Genomic DNA, 13,820 nt, shown 5'->3' on the forward strand with positions numbered 1-13,820 from the left:
CCAAAGATAGCAGATACCAAGATACAAATACTCCGTTATGTTAATAATACCATCAAGCTTGACCAGACACCCATAGGCCTCAAAAGAATATTGGATTCACTTGTGGTCTATTGTGACATCAATTGGCGTTTGAGGTAAGAACATCAGGTACCTGAAAAGGCAACTGAACAAGGCTGTTAGATACCAGTACTACAATAAGTTAGGTATTGAATGAAAAGAGAAAATCAAAGCACTTAAAGGGTCAAACAGAAAGAAACTCTCAGAAAAAAACATTAATAGAACAAAGGCAGTGTATTACATTTTGTGAAGCTGTAAAATCAAAAAACCTAAGTACATTTTGGTTCATGGTGAACCAAATATCACATACAGAATCAGTCTCTGATCATAAATATAATCTCAGCCAACTGGGAAAGCTATATTAAAAACAATATATGCACATCACATTACCAACACTAAACAGAAAAGTGTCAGAAAATGTCAAAGAAAGATCATAGAAAATCTCACTGAGCACTTAATACATGGAAAATGGTAGACAATGGCAAGCAAAGCATCTGTTCCACAGGGGCCCTCAGGCCGAATGGTCTACCAGTGTATATCATGAAAGTAGCAAAACCAGATTGGGCAGAATAACTATTACCACTCCTCAATAATTGCCTTAGCTGAAACACGATACCGGAGAACTGGAGAGGGTGCTTGTTAGAATCCATCAATAAAAAAGGGCTCTCACAAACTTCCAGAGAACAGACAGCTTATTATTTGCCTGGATACTGAAGGCAAATGTTTTGCAAAAATTGTAAATCAAGAGTTAGGACAGTGGGCTTCTGAAAATAATTTGGTTTTAGCTACACAAACAGCTTCTGGAAAGGCAAAGACATTGAGGATAAGCAAAAGTTCTTCTCTGAGAAAATACTAACAAGAAGATGCCTGAAACAAGAGTGCATTCTAGCCCTGCTATAAAATAATGCTAAATCAAAGATAAATACAATGAATTATACCATTCCAAATAATACAGCAGCATCGAATAACTTATACAGACAGATTAAAAAAAGGGGGCCATAAAATGTACAGACATATAGCAAAGCGTACATAAGTAATGCACTCACAACAGCAAGAGCTTTTACCCCGCAGCTAGCAGACACCAAGATACAGGTACTCCAATACGCTGATGGTACCATCATACTTGATCACACAGGCATAGGACCTCACAGATCATTGCATTCACTTGTGATCTTTTATAACATCAAAATTTAACAGTGCAAAATCAAGGATAATAATGGGTTGTCTTAAAGTAAAAAAAAAAAGGCTCATAATACCTGGCTAAAGAAAAAAGGGAGAGGGTGCCATAATTAAAAAACCAGGGTGTCTGGATTAACAAAAGAGGCAGACACCAAGATAGTCTGAACAGATTAAAAAGTACAGCTCTTGCACTTAATTTTGTGTACCAAAGGTTTTTAAACAATATGACATGCCCTGGTAGGGGGCCATTCAGAAAGTAATAGGTAGCGAAATAATGCCAAAAATACCATATGCGATGCTCATATTCAGAAACCTACTGGCAAACTGGTTATACAAAGCCCAGTGCTGATGATACTTCTGGACTTGTCTGTATCAGCGCATTTAATTTGGAGTTCAATCTGCCAGGCAAGATTTGATACTCGGATTTTGAGCATAATGGATAAAGGCAGCTGCCACTGTTTCCTAAAAACATCTATTATGTAAGAACATACAAAGCAAGAAGTCACTATGGCACAAATACTTCCAACATAACTTTTGCTATGGGAGACTAAGGGGTAACTCTGATAAAGTCTGCAGTCTATATCAGTCATCTCAGGACTCGCTTGGTCACATCATTTGCACCTGCAATAATCTGGTTGTGCTAAAAAGACGATGGATGTTTACAATGTTTGGTAATTTCAACAATCAGGCTGTGGAATACTGCTTGAATGGGGAGTCTAATCAAATGACAGCTCGATTACTGAAATACTTCAACTGTGCCTTAAAACAACTGAATCAAGGAAATATATAACATCATTTGAAAACTGATCTATGTGTAATATGAATGTAAAAACAGGCACCAAAGCAACAGGCACAAAGAATTAAGCATGAACTGTCAGAAAGCCTGCGATGAATGCTACTATCTAGATCGTGCATTTTAATCTTGTCTTTTCAGTTTCTTTTTTCAGCTTAGTAAGCTTTAGAATTAATTTTGCATTACATTTATATTCATTCATGACAAATGGTACATTTTAAAGCACACAGACAAGGACATTTTCAAACATTGACAGGAGTGAAGAGCAGATGTACAGAGTTAATTGTTTTGTTCCTAAAAACATTTTGAAAAATATATCTGCAAATGAAATTGTATAACAATGTCTTCTAACTGAAATACACTGTTAAAAGAGGCTACATAAATCATACATGGATTTGTTGGAAAATTAATGCAGTATGGGTTTCTTTAATTAACAGTGGACAGGATCGTTGGCCAAAACAGGATAGTTTGTAAGCACACGTTTATCCAGGTTTTGAAGACACTGACTCAAAAGTAATGGATGCAAAATGTGTGACAAAAAATGTGAGCATCAATCTCATCTGGATGGGTTTTGGAGACAGTTTTAAATTTATGGTCACAAAGACATGAGCACAACACAGTGACAGTGCACTCACAGCAATGCCCGCAAGAATGTACTTATTATCATAATAATCAGGCAGGGCTTCATTGGCTGAACCTAGTCCCCGTAGGTGAAACCCTTTAGGGACAGCTAACAATAGTAGAGTCAGCAAAGGAAGGTTTGGGATTTTTGAAAAAGCACATGTGAGTTTTTTTTACTTAACTGGGAATTGCAGGACAAACCTGTGTTTCCAGTCATAGGACTCAAGAGGCAGCCGACCAGTCCTTGATTAAAAGCCCTGGCCTCTTTGGCAGTGCCAGTGGTTCTGTCCAGATTCCCACTTGTTTTTGTGTGTTCTCTCTACTGCTACCTGAAGATGACTTCCACTTGGCTAGGTGATACAAAAAAAAGTTAAAACTATCCAGGACATAAAAATAAGACATACTCTTGCTAGAGTTGTGCTCTCTAGCAGCTACCTTTTCCCCTGCACCAGAAACATTTCCTGCACCTGACTGGTGTCTTTTTTTACTGCACTGTATCCGAAGAAAGTACACAGATGTTCTGCTAGTGCTAGAAATTGAGAATCTATTTTCTGGGATCTCACCATCATTGAAGACAAAACATGGGGCTTTTGCAATTGAATAGTTTGCGTTCAGGCAACTGATTGGCTACTTTTGTGAAGCTTACTTCCACAATCAGTCTTGCTGCCACCATATTAGTACCAGCCTTTCTAAAAAAATAATGTGCTATATTTTTCATCAGCATTGCTTCCAATAGTCAGCAGAGCCACCATATTTATAGGGCAGTACCAGCACTTCTCTGAATGACGTTATTCATTATTCATTAGAGACTGGAACCGCCTTTTACTAAGGATTTATTACTTCTGTTGGGAAGCATCAGTATAGAAGATTGGGTTACTGGGTGGGGGGATGAAACCCTACTCAAGCAGAAACAACAGGTTTCTGTTAAAGTGAAGTCATAAGCAATCCCAGAGTAACTTGTGCTGAACGCCCTGGCAGATTGGCACAAGCCATCAGGCTTAACTTTGGAGGTAATGTGTAAAGTATTCATTTAGCACTTCAAACAGTAATCAAGTGAAAACAGAACTCAAGAAAATATCCCACATCAGTTTAGAAGAATAGAGTAAAATTGAATTGATAATGTTAGTCCAAAATGACAAAAATCCAATCAGTTGAATCGAGATTTGAAATTTTAAAAATGTAAGTGACAATAGTGCCAAAAAAGACAAAGGTTCAACTGTGGTTATCTGGTCGCACTGTACTTGTACAAAGTCACAAGTTCAGCTCGACTGCGGTGGAGCCCAGGCTGGCTACAGGGAACAAGTTAAGGCCTCTGAATAGAGTACCTTAAATCTTGGTTGAGGAGCATTGTAAAGTACAGCTTTATGAATGCTTTGCGCAGCAGAGGTGTTGCGAGATCCTTGCATGTAGATGTGTCACACAGCAGCGATCCTTTGGAGCTGCTGTGGGTGATGCAAGGTTCTTGCATGATGATGCAGTACTAAGCAGCGGTTCTATGGAGCTTCGGTGGGTGATCCAGGGCCATTGTGTGGAGATGTGTCACGCAGCAGCAGTTTGGATGGGCAGCAGTGCTGTAATGCGAAGTCCTGTTTCAGGGATGCATTGCATATTGGTTTGGAAGCGGAGTTTAGTGAGGCAATGTGTCACTTTGTGTCGGTTCTGCTGGGGCCACAGATGGTCTGGCAGAGCATCTTCAGTCCCATTTCCAAGGGTCCAGACCTGATGTAGCACCTCTTAGGGGGATGGGGCAAAACTCACAACTCGCAGAGTCCAAGTTCTTGTTTCAAGGTAGATGGAGCCTGTTCTGACCCTGAGGCTCTGATCAGGAGGCCAGGCAACTAGGCCTTGGAGTCACTCTAGTGGTCCTGTGTCCAAGAAGCAGGATTCAGACCTTCACATTCAGGAAGGAGGGCAAAGGCCAGCAGAGTGGATGTTCTTCTTGCAGCAAAGCAACACATCAGTCCTTATGAAGCTTCCAAAGATGTGCACTGACAAAATGGGTCTGAGGGTCCACTTTTTATACCTGGTGCCCTCTTTGAAGTAGGAGACATTTCTAGAGAATTCCCTTTAAAGCTCTTGAAGTTTTCTGCCTCCCCTGCCCTGGCTCCGAGTTGGTTTAAAGGACTACATAGGTGGATGGCACAACAAGTGTTGCAGGCCCAATAGTAGCATTTAATTTACAGGCCATGGGTACATGTAGTACCACTTTACTGGGGACTTGCAAGTAAATTAAATATGCCATTTGGGTATAAGCCAATTCTACCATGTGTAGGGGAGAAAGCACAAGCACTTTAGCACTGGATGGCAGTGGTAAAGTGCAAAGTCCTAAGGCCTCCAAAACCAAGTTCAGCAAAAATAGGAGGGGTGAAGGCAAACTGTTTGGGGGAAAACCACCCTAAGGCTAAAAGAACTAACAATAAGAACCACTCAACAAGGTTGCTGTAAAATTAAAAACAGTGCAAACTTGTGTTCTCAGCAGGACACTAGTTGGACAATACCAACACTTCTCAGCAGGGATGGCGTAACTTTAATGGGACTGGATTGTTTTCCCAGGATTGTCATCCTTTTTTGTCAGGGTAGCCATGTTTTAATTGAGATAACCAAAACTTTTTAGCAGTGGTCCCATTAATTTATTATATAACTTATGAGCAAGGCTGCCAACTTCTCAATTTAAATTACAGTAAAAGCACTATAGTTGTCCTGGATAGTACCAACACTTCTCACTAGGCCTGTGTAACAATAATTTGATTGACAACTTCAGCACTGCTGTAAAACCTTGCATGAACCATGTCAAAAGTTCTCAGATGTACTGCCATATTTATTATACATTCCCAGTATCCGTCAGTAAGGCTGTTGTGTCTTTAATGGGAGCGTAGCAATGCTTTCACAGAGACTGCTACAGGATTCTTGGGAGGTATCAACACTTCTCATTAAGGCTTCTAGAATTTTTGTGGAAAGTACAAAAACACTCACGTCATAGGAGTTCTTTAGAGCAGTGCCAACATTTCTCAGTGTGGCGACTATACCCTAATTTTATTGGCTGTTAGAAATGGGGTCTCTGATTGACAGTCTTCTTGCACTCTGTCCAAGCAGGGACCCTCACTCTAGTCAGGGTATCGAACATACACACTTAAGATAACCACTGCTCACCCCCTTAGTAGCTTGGCACAGGCAGTCAGGCTTATCTCAAAGGCAATGTGTAAAGTATTTGTACTAACATCCAGTAATACAATTAAAACACTACACAATGGACACCACAACAGTTTAGAAAAATAGCCAGTGTTTATCTAAATCGAACAAGACAAAAACAACAAAAATCCAACATACATAAGTAAAGTTATGAATTTTTAAATTAAAAAGAGTCTTACTCCATAGAAAACAATGGATGGATTGATGTTACACAAAGTATCTGGTTTGCGTAAAAAATAAAGCAGCACAGGTGAGCGTGCATCAGAAAAGTCAGTGATGCGTCGATTCCTTACTCGCAAGTGAGGCCGTGCGTCGTTTCTTCCCCAATCGGGTAGGTGATGCATTGTTTTCCTCTCCCGCAAGAGAGCGATGCATCGATTTCCGGACGGGCACCTCGGATCCGGGCAGGTTCACATTGATTTTGATGCCCAGCAGCGATGCATGTGAAATCCGGCCACGCAGTGATGGAGAACCGTGCTACCTGGGGGTTGTGTCGATTTTAGCAGCCGCAAGTGGGTGTTGCGACATTTTTCAGCCGCGATGCAGATGTTGCGTCGATTTCCAGGCTGTGATACAGGTGGTGTGTCGATTTCTCAGCCGTGATGCAGATGGTGCGGCTTTTTTACAGCTGCATTGCAGGTGGTGCATCAAATTTTCCTACGAACCGCTCCTGTGCGTGTAATTCTGCCTTGGTTCCAACAGCTTCACCTTTCAAGGGCCCACTGATTGGATAGGGTACCACTTGGCAGGGTAGGAGTCTCAGCCGAGTGTCCAGGTGCTGGCAGAGGAAGTCTTCAGTGGCCCTGAAACTTCAAAACAGGAGGCAAGCTCAATCCAAGCCCTTTGAGACACTTCACAATCAGGAATATACCACAAAGTCCAGTGTTTGTTCCCTTTGTGGCAGAAGAAGCAACTGCAGGCCAACCCAACAAAGCACAGTCACAGGCAAAGGGGCAGTACTCCTCCTCCAGCTCTTCAGCTCTTCTCCTTGGCATAGGTTCCTCTTGAGTCCAGAAGTAACCTAACAATTTTGGGTTTTGGGCCCACTACTTAAACTCATTTCTGTCTTTGAAGTAGGCAAACTTCAAAGAAAAGTCTCTGTTGTTCACAAGATCCTGCCTTGCCCATACACAAATGAGGGGGTTGGAGACTGCATTGTGTGAAGGCAGACACAGCCCATTCAGGTGTAAGTGTCATCTCCTCCCTCTAATCCAGCCCAGATGACCCATTAGGATATGCAGGCTACACCCAAGCTCCATGTGTGGAGATTCACAAACAGCCCAACTGTCAATCTGATCCATACAGGGAATACACAAGCAGGCAGAGTGACAGAATTGTTTAAGCAGGAAAATGCCCACTTTCTAAAAAGTGACATTTTCAAACTGACAATCTAAAGACCAACTTTACCAAACCCCATATCGCTTTCTGCTCCCAATGGGAAACTGCACTTAAAAGATATTAAAAGGCAATCCCCATCTTAACCTATGAGAGGGATAGACCTTGCAACAGTGAAACTGAATTTGCCAGTATTTTCATTTTTAGGACATGTAAAAATACACAAACAGATGTCCTACCTTTAACATACACTGCACCCTGCTTATGGGGCTACCAAGAGCCTACCTTAGGGGTGCCTTACATGTATAAATAGGGAAGGTTTGGGTCTGGCAAGTGGGTACACTTGCCAGGTCGACACTGCAGTGGCAGGTCTGAGCCATGTTTCCAGGGCTACTCCTTTCGGTGGCACTACCAGTGTGTAGGAGACTGGCCTGGTTTGTAGTGGGCACCTAAGGTACTTACACCTTATACCAGGTCCAGGTATCCCTTATTAGTGAAATGTAGGCAGTGTATAGCAGCTTAGGCTGTATAGGGGTAGCTGTAGCAGAGCAGCCAAGGCTGAACTTTGAGACATGCAAAGTACTTGCAATAAAAGACAATACTCAGTGTTACCAAATATAAAGGTACTTTATTTTAGTGACACCAGGCCAAAAATATTTTAGAGGCAATACTCCTTCTGGAGGTAAGTATTATACACAATATATACACTCTTAACCAAAATCAGGTAGGTAAACAGTCATAGAATAATGCAAACATTGAAAAACACAATAGATTACAAAAGGCCTAGGGGCAACACAAGCCATATACTAAAATAGTGGAATGCGAAAGTCGGATTCCCCCCTAGGCAAGTGTGGTGTGTAGAGAGGTGCTGGGAGAGTAAGAAAACACCAAAGATAACTAAAGTAACCCCAACCCAGAGCCCAGCAAAACAGGAGTAAAGTACAGCAAGTTTCCTCAGAACACATTACAAGTCGTGGTGAAGGATTATGCAGGAACCAAGCAAGACTGCAAGCTACAACAAAAAGATTCCTGGACCTGATGACCTGTGGAGTGAGGAGACCAAGCCCAGAAATCGATGAAGAGTCTAGGAAGAACAGGAGCCCCTGCCCACCTGGAAGAAGGTGCAAAAGTGGATTCTCTGGTTGGAAGAAAAGTACAGAAATGCACCAAAGAAGATAGCTGCGGGTTCCTTCTTGGTGTAAGAGATGTCCCACGTTGAGTCATTAGATGCAGGCTGTTTGCGTCACTGGATTCGGCCAACAAGCCTTGGTTCATGCAAGAACACGTTTTGCGTCAAAGAGGCGCTGCCCGGACCCAGGAGGGACCTGGTCTCAACTCGGACTCAGGAGACAGAGGGCGCTCTCAGCGCTTCAGAGAGCCCTCAGAAGTCCAGACAGCACCCACAGGAGTCCCAGAACAGGGGACAAAGGAGTTGCAAAGTGCAGTCATTGCAGCACTACACGGAAGGGTCCTACGCCGCCAGAAAACAACTCAGGGAGCTGAGCGTCGCAGGGTAGAGTGCTGGGGGACCTGGGCTATGCTGTGCACAAAGAACTTTTGGTAGAAGTGCACAGAAGCCCAGGGAGCTGCAGAGAATGTAATGCACAGGGGTACTGTCTGGCACAGGGAGGCAAGCCGTTATCTCTACCAAATTTGGACAGCTGGTCCTTTGGACAGTCTGGGTCACTTTGGTCCATGACCTGTGTTCCAGGGATCACACTTGTCGACAGGAGAGGAGTCCTAGAGTATCCGTCGTCGTCACAGAGAGGTGCCTGCCGAAGCAGGGAAGTGACTCCGTCACTCCACAGGAGATTCCTTCGGTTCTTCTGCTGCAGGATGAAGACAGGCAGTCCTCAGAGCGTGCACAACCTGGAAACTATTGCAGTTGCTCGCTGGAGCTGACGTACCAGGTCACAGTAGCCTTCCTGGATACTTTGTTGCAGTTACAGTCCTGTAGGAATCTTGCAAACCAAATCTTAGGAAACACCCAGAGGAGAGACCCTAAATAGCCCCAAGAAGGGGATTTGCCACCTACCTAGGTATGCACCTATCAGGAGGGGTCTCTGATGTCACCTGCTGGTACTAGTGACTCAGATGTTCCCAGAGGGTCCCCACACCTTGGGATCCAAGATGGCCGATGCCAGAGACACTCTGGAGGAACTCTGGGCACCACCACTGGGGTGGTGATGGACAGGGGAGTGGTCACTCCCCATTCCTTTGTACAATTTTGCGCCAGAGCAGGGACTGGGGGTCCCTGAACCAGAGTAGACTGTATTGTGCAAGGAAGGCACCTTTTGTGCCCTTCAAAGCATTTCCAGAGGCTCTGGGAGGATACCCCTCCCATGCCTGTAACACCTATTTCCAATGGGAGAGGGTGTAACACCCCTCTCCTAAAGGAAATGCATTGTTCTGCCTTCCTGGGATTGAGCTGCTCGATCCCCAGGAGGGCAGAAACCTGTCTGTGAGGTGGCAGCATCTGGGGCTGCAGTGGAAACCTCAGAGAGCTGGTTTGGCAGTGCTGGGGGTCCATGGTGGAGCCCCCAGGGTGCATGGATTTGGATTGGGGGTTCACATTCACAATCTTAGACACCTCACATGGCCATATTCAGAGTTACAATTGTGAAGCTACATACATGTATTGACATACAAGTAGTGCACACTTATAATGGTGTTCCCGCACTCACAAAGTCTGGGAAATTGGCCCTGGACAGCATGGGGGGACCTTTGCTAGTGCAGGGTCGCTCTCACACACAGTAACTTTGCACCTAGCCTTCAGTAACTGAAGGTTAGACATATAGGTGACTTGTAAGTTACCTAGTGCAGTAAAAAATGGCTGTGAAATAGTGTGTGCACTATTTCACCCAGGCTGCAATGGCAGTCCTGAAGGAGTATTTGTATGAGCTCAGTATGAGCTGCAAAATAAATGCTGCAGCCCATAAGGATCTCCTGGAACCCCAATGCAAGATGAATGAATCCCCCAAAGTAGGACCATAGTAATTAGACAGTTATCTTCATGTTATTACATAGACCTCCCAGTTTGGATTGATTTAGAGATATATGTGAATAATACTTTAAATTCCAGTGTTTTTTGCACACATGTTAATCTATTTTTGTATAATTGTGGTGGGTGGAATCCTTTGTTTTTAACTTTAGTCGTCGAATATACTACATTTCCCACAATGCATTAGTATGGGTAGTAGTGTTGAGACTATAAATAATAAACATTGAAAAAAGATTGAGCTACTGTGAACAAGACCAGCAGGTCGAAACGCGTCGGTTGTGATGGTTGGTGAACTTTTTTTTTACTGCAAATAAAGAAAAGAGTAAATTCTTCTCCTGGAGTGCAGTGTTGCAGTTGCTATCAACTGTTTGTTTTGGAATTATTTGGAGGAAAGGTCCATTCCTCAAGACTGCACCAGCATGAAATAGAGCGCCATAAGGAGGACCGTTTTGTTTGTATATATATATGTACCTACTGCCATTTGCCAGTAGGTAGTTATAGTTAGGACCATGTTTACATAGAAAAAGCATTTTTTGACTTGCATATATATTTGGCTCCATTTGACAAATTTTAACAAAATTTTTCAAAAAAAGTGTGCAGGTGATTCTTGTTGCGCATTGAAATGTATTTGGGTGACCCGTAAAGCAGGGGCCAAGAAAAAAGGGGGGTCAAAAAGGGGCTATTCCCTTTTTAAATCCCAAAGGAATTTTGAACACGACTACAGTCCGAACCGCTGGACAGAATTACACCTAATATGGCAGAAAGTTAGCTTTTGGTCCGCTGATTATGCTTTTTTTGTTATTTGGTGTAAATCCATGCAGTAGTTTAAGAAAAATTAAAGGAAAACCAGATTTGTATGTCTAGGGACTTGGGCCCATATGTATCAACATTTGATTTTGCGACTCGCAAATTGCAAGTCAGAGTGACTCACAATTAGCGACTCGCAAAACCTAATGTTGTATAGTGTCAATGACACTATTAGCGATTCGCAAGGGGGTCGCAAATGCCCACTTCATGATTATTCATGAGCTAGGTCGCAATTTGCGATCCCCTTGAGAATGGCGGCCCTCACAGGGATGGTGGCCTTCCGGAGACCGCAGACCACCATGTCTGTGACTGCTTTTAAATAAAGCAGTTTTTTTTAAAAATGTAGCCCGTTTTCCTTAAAGGAAAACGGGATACATTTCAAAAACAAAAAATGTTTTAACCCCTTCCCGTTTGCAAATGGGTTAGCACCAGTGTGACACCGGTGCTAACTGCAATTGTTTTCCGACCGCATTCAATCATATATGGGACTGTGAGGTGCAATTAGGAAGGGAACACCACTTCCTAATTGCGAGTTGCAATCCCTTTTTGCGATTAGGTAAATAGTTTACTGAAACGCAAACATGGGTTGGTACATGGGGAAGTGCATTTTGCACCTCGCAAATAGCCTGATTTGCTGTTTGCGACATGCAAAAGACTCGTACATGTGGCCCTTGGTTCCTCCCAACTACTTTGCAAATAACAACAAGCTTCTGCAGAGATCTGCTAACTGTTCAGTCAGGAAGTGTTGGGAGCCATCTTGGGACTCAGCTTCCGACCCTAAAAAAAAAAAAAAAAAAAAAAGTACAGGGCAGAGACATCCAGACCCCTATCTCTGGTGCTAGGATCCCAAGGGGACCCCAACAAGGCAATAAAACACTTTTGACAAACAAAATTTGCTGCTAATTCGCGACAATGTCGCAAATTCGCTGCACAACATTTTTTAACAGCACAGTCTCCCATGCTTGTTTTACTAAAGCCCTTGGGTGGGCCAGGTCTCAGGGGCATATTAAAAAAGGAGGGGGGTGCACAGGCCCCCCCTCCTTCTCTTATTTATGCCCGGGGCTCGTCACCTCCCCGGGGCCTATATTCAATAGTATGTAGGGGGCTGCATGGCCCGCATCCCAGGGACCACCACCTCCTCAGGGCAAAATTGCTTAATTATAGAAGCCGAGCCCCGGGGACTACCACCTCCCCAGGTCTAACATTCAATTATATGCAATATGGCCGTGCCTCCCCACCTGCCAGCTCCAGAGACCGCTACCTCATGGTGGAATTCTTTTAAAATAAGTGGTGGCTATGCATCCCCCCCGCAGCACTGGGGACCACCCGGGTTGAAATAAAAGTAGATAGGGGGTCCATTGCGGCCCCCCAGGCCTCCTTGGGGCTAAATACAAACATTGGAGGGGGCAGCGCTGGCCCCAATAATGGCCCTGAGGACTACCAGTGCCCATCCCTGGGACATAGTTGGTTGCTCTGTCTTGGCTGGAGCTTTGACAGCTCCCCCCAAGTCTGAACAAATACAACTCAACTCCCAGCAAGCAAGAGCTGTTCAACAGCTCTCAATTGCTGGGATCAGAGGTTTCCTCTGTTTCCCTGACCGCAGACATACAGGCAGGGAACCGGGGAACATATTGCACTCACTGAGAGCTGCATGTTTAACAGCTCCCTGTCTGTGACAACAATGCCAGCTCCTCCAGGAGGTGGGGAGCCACCTGGGACTGCTGGGCATGCAGGCTCCCCGTGGTCCCCAATGGTGGTGACTGGGTAACGAGGGGGGCACCCAGGTGACAGGGCCAGCCCCAGGAGATAGGGTCCCCGGGCCGAGATCAACCTGGGGAGGGGGGACGCATGGCCCTCCATTGACTTGTAGTGGGCCCTGGGGGATGGGGTACATTGGTCCAAAATCAGCCCAGGGAGGGGGTCTGTGTGCCCCCCATTTCATAGTGGTGGGCCCCGGGGGATGGGTTCCCAGGGCCAAAATCAGTCTGGGGAGGGGGGCAGTTATAGTTATAGTTATTTCAAGTAACTGTAACTTCTGGCCTAAGATAACTATAACTTGCGCCTTTGCCGTGCACTACTAATCACCCCAGATATTACAGCACTCATGACAACTGTTATAACATCAATAAAAATACCAACAAAACATTACCAGTCAATGTATTGAAGAAAAAACTGTGCATCGCGGTGGCACGAGTAATAGTTACCTGAGGCCTTAAGTTATAGATTCTTAAAATAACTCTAACTATAACTACTGAATTTCTCTGGTTTAGTGAGAGTAAATTCAGAACCTAACTATAACATCCCTGCTATTTTGCTTTTTTCAGTGTGTGTGTAAATATATATATATATATATATATATATATATATATATATATATATATATATATATAAATATATATATATATGGGAACACTTCGGATCGACATATCCTTCACACACCGTAACATCAAAGGTACCTGTCTTCTGACACGCGCCACCACATCTAATATGAAACACTTTCCTCCTACAGCACGGAAGGACGGCACTCCATGAGCATAAAGAAGTTATTGCTTTATTCTCACACAGGAACGCGTTTCGGCGTTGCCGCCTTCGTCAACCTCATAACCTATATATATATATATATAAATATAAACTTTAAAAAAACAAAGGTTACAGGATGTTAGTTTGGCTCACATTTTAAACCTACGAAACCATAGAAATTCACCAGTTAGAGTTACCTCAATGAACTATAACTAGTGCCCTGAGGTAACTAGAGCTGGCGCCCCCACCATGCACCATTTTTTCATCAAAATCTTACTGCAAATATTACATTGATATTATCAAAGAACGTCATGAGTG

Source organism: Pleurodeles waltl, chromosome 4_2 (genome assembly GCF_031143425.1).
Source record: "Pleurodeles waltl isolate 20211129_DDA chromosome 4_2, aPleWal1.hap1.20221129, whole genome shotgun sequence".
NCBI lineage: Eukaryota > Metazoa > Chordata > Amphibia > Caudata > Salamandridae > Pleurodeles > Pleurodeles waltl.